This window comes from Mus caroli, chromosome 7 (assembly GCF_900094665.2).
Source record: "Mus caroli chromosome 7, CAROLI_EIJ_v1.1, whole genome shotgun sequence".
NCBI classification, from domain to species: Eukaryota; Metazoa; Chordata; class Mammalia; order Rodentia; family Muridae; genus Mus; species Mus caroli.
The window spans coordinates 65,707,236-65,715,905 of NC_034576.1; the positions used below are offsets into that span (position 1 = coordinate 65,707,236).

At 45.3% G+C, this 8,670-nt stretch overlaps 1 pseudogene; it reads left to right on the top strand.

Moving 5' to 3' along the window:
* Positions 1-3,019: 3,019 nt before the first annotated feature.
* On the top strand, positions 3,020-8,216 carry LOC110297956 (annotated as a pseudogene).
* The last annotated feature ends 454 nt before the right edge of the window (positions 8,217-8,670 follow it).

Genomic DNA, 8,670 nt, shown 5'->3' on the forward strand with positions numbered 1-8,670 from the left:
GATGTTCTCTTTGGAATCTTCTGCACCCGAGATTCTCTCTTCCATCTCTTGTATTCTGTTGCTGATGCTCTCATCTATGGTTCCAGATTTCTTTCCTAGGGTTTCTATCTCCAGCGTTGCCTCACTTTGGGTATTCTTTATAGTTATTGTGTCTACTTCCCTTTTTAGGTCTTGGATGGTTTTATTCAATTCCATCACCTGTTTGTTCGTGTTTACCTGCAATCTTTAAAGGACTGTTGTGCTTCCTCTTTAAGGTCTTCTACCTGTTTAGCAGTGTTCTCCAGTATTTCTTTAAGTGAGTTATTAAAGTCCTTCTTGATGTCCTCTACCATCATCATGAGATATGCTTTTAAATCCAGGTCTAGCTTTTTGAGTATGTTGGGGTGCCCTGGACTGGGCAAAGTGGGAGTGCTGGGTTCTGATGATGGTGTATGGTCTTGGTTTCTGTTAGTAAGATTCTTACATTTACCTTTCACCATCTGGTAATCTCTGGAGTTAGTTGTTATAGTTGTATCTGGTTAGAGATTGTTCCTCTCATGATTCTGTTCTCCTCTATCAGCAGACCTGGAAGACTAGCTCTCCCCTCTGAGTTTCAGTGGTCAGAACAGTCTCTGCAAGCAAGCTCTCCTCTTACAGGGAAGGTGCCCAGATATCTGGTATTCGGACCTCCCTCCTGGCTAAAGATGAAGGCCCAAAACAGGACCTGTCCCAGAAGCTGTTTTGTTTTGGCCTGTCACAGAAGCTGTTAGCTTCTGTAGTCCACACTCTCACCTGCACAGACTATTCTCGGAGGGATCCGGGAACCAAGATGGCTTCCCCAGGTGCTCCTGCAAAGCCCTCCAGGGATGGGCGGACACCTATCCTCCTGCCAGGAAGGTGTCCGAATGTCTGGAGCCTGAAAAGGGGGCTGCCTCAGAAGCTCTGTGGCTCTGGACTGTCCCAGAAGCTGTTAGCTTCTGTAGTCCACACTCTCACCTGTGCAGACTACTTTTGGCAGAGTCCTGGAACCAAGATGTCTTTTCACAGCTTCTTTCAGTCTTCCCTAATTCAACAACAGGAATCAGCTGCCTCTGTCCATTGGTTGGGTGCAAATAACTGCATCTGACTTTTTCAGCTGCTTGTTGGATCTTCCAGAGGGCAGTCATGACAGATTCTTTTTTGTGAGCATTCCATAGCCTCAGAAATAGTGTCAAGCCTTGGGACCTCCCCTTGAGCTGGATCCCACCTTGGGCCTATTCATGGTTCTTCTCAACTGAGGAATCTCAAATGTCTGAGAAACAACAAAAGAAATGTTCAAAGTCCATAGTGATCAGGGAAATGGAGATCAAAACGACCGTGAGATTACACCTTACACCAGTCAGAATGGCTAAGATCAAAACCTCAGGTGAAAACACATGTTGGAAAGGATGTGGAGAAAAAGGAACACTCCTCTATTCCTGGTGTGATTGCAAACTGATACAATCACTCAGGAAATCAGTCTGGATGTTCCTCAGAAAACTGGAAATAGATCTACCTGTTTAGGATTCTTTATGTGTACTATCATATAATTTGCAAATAAGAATACATTGACTTCTTCCTTTCATATGTGTGTTACCTTCATCTCATTTGATTTTCTGAATGATCTAGCTAAAACTTCGAGAACTATATTGTGTAGATATGGAGAGAACAACCTGTTTTGAATTTCTTTTCATTAAATTTAAAATAGGATATAGGCTTGCTGTAAACTGCTTTATTGTCTTCAGGTATATCCCTCATATACCCTGTCTCTCCAGAACTTTTACCATAATGAAGTGTTGGATTTTGTCAAAGGTATTTTCTGCATCTTCTGAGATGATAATGTGGATTTTTCCTTTGTTTATTTATATGACAGATTGCATTTATGATTTTGTATATTGAACCATCTTTGTTTCTTTGGGTTGGAGCATACTTGTTCATGATTAATAGTGTTTTTGATGTGTTTGTGGAGTCTGTTTGCAAGCATTTTGCTGAATATTTTCCAGCTATGTCCATAAGCTGCATATTTCTATTCATGTTCCTGACCCTCTGGGCTTCTCTCCTGTCTTCCCACAAACCTGAACCTGCCCTCCTTTTGACCCTCCTGCTTCACCCAGGTTGTAATATTTTTTAAGTTGTAATTTAATTTAAGTAATTTAATGTAATTTAAGTTGAGTTGTAATATTTTTTCTCTAGACATTGTATGGTTTACACATCAGGGTAACTGAGGCCTCATGAAAAAAATTGGGTATTGTTCTTTCTATTTCTGTTTGGTGGAATAATTTGAGGAATATCAGTATTACTCCTTAGGAAATCTAGTAGAATTCTAGTAGAATTCTGCATTAAAACCATTTGAATCTGGAATTCTTTCCTTTGAGAAAGATTTTTAGTGGGAGTTTCTATTATGCTAGCAGTTATAGGTATGTTTAAATTTCTTATCTGATCTTGATTTAACTTTGATAAGTGCTAGCAATTGTAGATCAGTATCCATTTCTTTAAGATTTTTCAGTTTGGTGAATTTTTTTTTTTCTTTTTTATCATTTGTTTTGCAACAAGCTCAATCTATTGTGAGTTCTTGGGTGTCTGCTATTGTCCTGAGACCTGAGCGATGGGCTCCTCTTGGAGTCTTTCATTTGGGGGCTCGTCCAGGATCTGCTTGACCACCCACGTCTCTGAAGACCCACTTGGAGGTGAGATTTTTTGTCTAAAAATATTTCTGTAAGCTGGCAAGGTTCAGTGCTGAAATTTGCAGCCACTACATTTCGTGAGAAATGGAGACCTGTGCCTCGGTATGAGACACTGAGTGTGAACAGCAGATGTGCCGGAATCTCTGGCTGCTGCTCACTCTGGGGAACACCCCGAGTGAGGGGAAGGACTCCAGGAGTCCGTCTGGGGCAGGGAGTGTACTCCCTCAACCTTCTGCATTTCTGAGTTGGTTTTGTCTCTCCATTAGAAAACAGGCATCTGTCAGTGTGTGTATGTGTGTTTTCTGTGTGTTTGTTTCATGTTTTACGTGGTGTAAACAATGGGGTAGACTGTAATGACCCCCCTAAGTTTGACTTTAGACACTGGACTGAAGTTAGATCAAGGGCCCATAATCTTTTAGTAGAAATTAAGAAAGGACCTTCGCAGTCTTTTTGTGCCTCTGAGTGGCCCGCTTTTGATGTAGGATGGCCACCGGAGGGGACTTTTGATTTGACTCTTATTTTTAAAGTTAAAGCCATTGTCTTTCAGAGTAGACCTGGGTCCCACCAGATCAACAGCCTTACATTAATGTTTCGCAGGACCCTGTTCAGAATCCTCTGCCTTGAATCAAACCATGGATTCCCCAGCGTAGGTCAGGCTCCCGAGCCCTGACTCTGTGAGAAACAAAAACGAAACCACAGGCTCCACTCAAAACAGAGCCTCCTCTTCAACCCACAGCTCCCCCCAAGATCTATCCTGAAATTAAAGGGCCTCCCGAGTGACCAGAGTCCCCTCCCCCTCCNCCCTATCTTCTGCCTCTGCAGGTCCCTGTGCCCAGCTCTGGGATTGCTGCCAGTGCAGTGGGAGGACCTAAGGCTGGGACCCGGAGCCGACAATCCCAGAGTCCCCCAGCAGATAGAGTTCCTGACACTACTTCTGCTTTTCCTTTGCGAGCTGTGGGTGACCCGCCCACAGACCCGCAGTCTCTGCAGACCCTCCAATATTGGCCTTTCTCATCAGCTGATCTGTATAATTGGAAAGCTAACCATGCCTCCTTTTCTGAGAATCCGACCAGCCTTACGGGACTGGTAGAGTTTCTCATGTTTTCTCATTAACCCACTTGGGATGATTGTCAGCAGCTCCTCCAGGTTCTGTTTACTACTGAAGAAAAAGAGCTCATTCTCCTGGAGGTTTGGAAAAACGTTCCTGGAGTGAGTGGAGTCCCAACCAACCTACCTAATGAGATTAATGCTGGGTTCCCTCTGGACTGGCCAGATTGGAACTACAACACGGCTCAAGGTAGGGAGAGGTTGGCAGTCTACTGCCAGGCTCTGGTCGCAGGTCTAAAGGGAGCGGCGAGACACCCCACCAATTTGGCTAAGGTAAGGGAGATGATGCAGGGCCCTACCGAGCCCCTGTCTGTTTTTCTGGAAAGATTAATGGAAGCTTATAGACACTATACTCCTTTTGACCATACCTCTGAGAGTCAACAAGCCGCAGTTGTTATGGCTTTTATCGAGCAGTCAGCATCAGATATTAAGAGGAAGTTACAGAGACTAGAAGGATTATATGCCATGGCTTTACAAGATTTAGTTAAGGAGGCAGAAAAGGTGTATCACAAGAGAGAAACAGAGGAAGAAAAGAGAGAGAGGGAAAAGCAAGAAGAAGAATAGAGAGAGAATAAGAGGGAAAGAAGACAGGAGAGGAATTTAAGCAGGATTTTGGCCACAGTAGTAGGGGAATGTGAAGGAAGGAACAGGCCAGAGAATAGACAGACAGGGTACCTGGGCAACAAGGAACCGAGACCTGAAAGAAGAAGATCTGTCCAGAAGATTTTAGAGAAGGACCAATGTACCTATTGCAAGGAAAAAGGACATTGGGCACAGGAATGCCCAAAGAAGAAGGGAAGGGCCCCTAAGGTCCTGACTCTGAAAGAAGAATGGGGGAGACGGGGCTCGGAACCCCTCCCCAAGCCTAGGGTAACCCTGATGGTGGAGGGGACTCCCATGGACTTTTTAATTGATACAGGGGCAGACCATTCTGTGTTGAAACATCCACTGGGAAAATTAAAAAATAAAAGAACCATAGTGATTGGAGCCCCTGGTCAGAAACAATACCCCTGGACCACTGCACGCACTGTAGATCTGCGGAAAGGCCAAGTGAGTCATTCCTTCTTGGTCATTCCTGAGTGCCCCACACCTCTTTTAGGAAGAGATCTTCTAACTAAATTAAAGGCCCAGATCAGATTTACCCAAGAAGGGCTGAGAGTAAGTTGGGAATCTTCCACCTCCGTAGTCTTAACCCTGCAGCTTGAGGAAGAATATTGATTGCATGAAGGCATAAAGCAAACGGAGGTGCCAGACCTAAAAGATTGGTTGACTGCTTTCCCTAGAGCATGGGCAGAGACTGGAGGCATGGGAATGGCTGTCAGAGTTTCCCCTATGGTTGTGGGACTGAAGACAGATGCAACCTCTATAGGAGTGTGATAATACCCAATGAGCCATGAAGCAAGAGATAGAATCAGGCCACATATTCAGAGACTATTACAATTAGGTATTTTGGTAGCTTGCCAGTCACCCTGGAATACTCCTTTACTGCCGGTAAAGAAACCTGGCACAAGTGACTACCAACCAGTCCAAGACCTGAGAGAGGTCAATAAGAGGCTCCAAGACATTCACCCAACTGTTCCTAATCCCTATAACCTCCTCAGCTCACTCCCTTCAGAGTGAAAATGGTACACAGTACTTGATTTAAAAGATGCTTTCTTTTGCCTGCAGTTACATCCCTCCAGCCAGCCCATATTCGCCTTTGAGTGGAGAGATCCTGACACTGGACAAATGGGACAATTGACCTGGACGTGGTTACCCCAGGGGTTCAAAAACATCCCCACCCTTTTGGATGAGGCTCTACATCGAGATTTAGCCTCCTTCTGAGCTGAAAACTCCCAGATAACTCTGCTTCAATATGTTGATGACTTGCTCCCTGCTGCAACCACAGAGAGAGAATGCTGGCAGGGGACCAAGAGATTGCTAGCAGAACTGGGTGAGTTGGGTTACTGGGCCTCTGCTAAAAAAGCCCAGCTATGTCAGATGGAAGTAGTCTACTTGGGATATACCCTCCGGGATGGAAAACGGTGGCTGACAGAGGCTAGAAAAAGGACTGTGACTCAAATACCACCACCGGCTACTCCAAGACAGGTAAGAGAATTCTTGGGTACTGCTGGCATCTGCAGACTTTGGATACCTGGGTTTCCAACACTGGCCACCCCCTGTACCCCCTGACCAAGGAAAGTGGGGAATTCAGATGGACATCAGAACATCAGAAAGCCTTTGAAAATATTAAGGAGGCCCTGCTGACTGTGCCAGCCTTGGCATTGTCAGATCTAACCAAGCCCTTCATCCTCTATGTTGATGAGAGGGCAGGGGTGGCCAGAGGAGTTTTTACTCAGGCTCTAGGGCTGTGGAAGAGGCCGGTGGCATATTTGTCTAAGAAGCTGGACCCAGTGGCCAGCGGATGGCCCACATGTTTAATGGCCTTTGCTGCAGTAGCCCTACTCGTTAAGGATGCTGACAAATTAACTCTGGGACAGCAAATAACTATGGTAGCCCCCCACTCTCTTGAAAGCATTATCCGCCAGCCCCCAGACCGATGGATGACAAATGCCTGGATGACTCACTACCAGAGTTTGCTCCTCCTGCTATTCTCAACCATGCCACCTTCCTGCCTGAAACAGATGATTCCTTACCCATTCACTGCTGTGCAGACATCCTTGCAGAGGAAATTGGGATCCGAAGTGATCTATGTGACCAGCTGTGGCCAGGTGTTCCAAACTGTTACACAGACGGAAACAGTTTCCAAGTGGAAGGTAAGAGGATGGCAGGGGTGGCGGTGGTAGATGGTCAGTGAGTTGTTTGGGCCAGCAGCTTGCTAGATGGTACGTCAGCTCAAAAAGCTGAATTAATTGCCCTGATCCAGGCCCTTTGGATGGCTGAGGGGCAGTCCATCAACATTTACACAGATAGCAGGTATGCTTTTGCTACAGCCCACATCCACGGTGCCATCTATAGAAAAAGAGGGTTGCTGACATTAGCAGGCAAGGACATAAAAAATAAAGAGGAGATTCTGAGCCTCCTTGAGGCTATTCATCTGCCTGCCAAAGTGGCCATTATACATTGTCCTGGACATCAAAAAGGACACGATGCTGTGACAAGGGGAAATAACATGGCTGATGTTAAAGCTAAACAGGCTGCACTCGGCCCTAAGATACTGCCCTTCAGGTCTCAACTGATAGAACCTCTCCAGAAACTTGCTCTGCCAGAACTGGAACTGTGCAGCCAGAGTTTTTAGTATACCCCTGAAGATATAAAACTAATGGACAATTTAGGGTTTACTGCAAAAAATTCACAGGGCCAACGAGCAGCTAGTAATGGTAAAATAATATTACCACAAAAAGAAGGGAAAAGATTTATTGAAAATATACATCGGCTGTCCCACCTGGTAGCCAAACACCTGAAAACACTGGTCAAAGCATCTGGTTTTTATGTTTTAAGACTCTCTGATTTTGCAGAAGCAGTAGTTAAGAACTGTGTACCGTGTGCCATGACTAATCCAGGACATTCAAGATATCCTCCAGGGAGAAGACTACGAGAAGATCGCCCTGGAGCCTATTGGGAAGTAGATTTTACTGAAGTAAAGTCAGATAAGTATGGTAATAAATATCTTTTAGTTTTTATAAATACCTTTTCAGGATGGGTGGAGGCCTACCCAACAAAAAAAGGAACTGCCAATGTTGTGGTTAAGAAAATCCTAGAAGAAATTTTTCCACGGTTTGGAATACCTAAGGTAATAGGGTCTGACAAATGGACCCACCTTTGTTGCCCAGGTAAGTCAGGGACTGACCATCCAACTGGGGATTGATTGGAAATTACATTGTGCTTATAGACCCCAGAGTTCAGGACAGTTAGAAAGGATGAATAGAACTCTAAAAGAAACCTTGACTAAATTGACCATAGAGACCAGTAGGAATGACTGGACAGCCCTCTTTCCCTTTGCTTTGTTCCGTGTTAGGAACACACCGGGAAAATTTAAGCTTACTCCATATGAAATCCTGTATGGGGGGGGGGGCTCCCCTGCTCACTGAAGTATGGAGAGTGCTAGATTTTCTAGAATTTAACCCTGGTCCTTCATTGTTTACACGCACGAAAGCCCTAGAAGTGGTCAGAAACACCACCTGGCAGCAGCTCAAGGAGGCCTACGAACCAGGAGATTTGATGGTACCACACCAGTTCCAGGTGGGAGATACAGTTCTCATCAGACGACATCAAGCTGGCAATCTAGAACCTCATTGGAAAGGCCCTTACATCATGCTACTGACCACCCCCACTGCTGTCAAAGTAGAAGGCATCTCTGCTTGGATTCTCGTCTCTCACGTAAAGAGAGCTCCTGAAGAACTTCAAGATGAATGGGAATTGGAAAGGACTGATAATCCTCTTAAGTTATGCCTACGTCGTCGGCGCCATTCTGAAAGAGAAGAGTAACAACCCACAACAGCCTATGACTCTCACTTGGCAAATGTTATCCCAATTGGGAGAAATACTATTTGCCACCTCAAAATTAGAACCTCCCGGGGCATGGTGGCCAACCCTGTATTTTTGCCTCTGCCAAATCATTCCTGTGGCCGGGAGTACTCCCCCTAATGCTGTCCAAAGCTATGGGTTCTATAGCTGCCCCGAGCACCTTAAGAGTTCCTGGTGTGGGGGGCCTAGGTGGTACTTTTGCAGTCAATGGAGTTGTGTTACCTCAAACGATGGAGATTGGAAATGGGCCATTGAGCCCTCTGGGGATGGATTAGAATTTTCTTTTCAAAATAAGGGGCCAGGCAAGCGTGCAGTAATGGGGCTATACAGAAATCAGGAATGCAAGTCTACAGACTTAGACCGTGTGAAACTGCAATTCACAGACATGGGAAAAAGATGTGCTCTTGCCCAATGG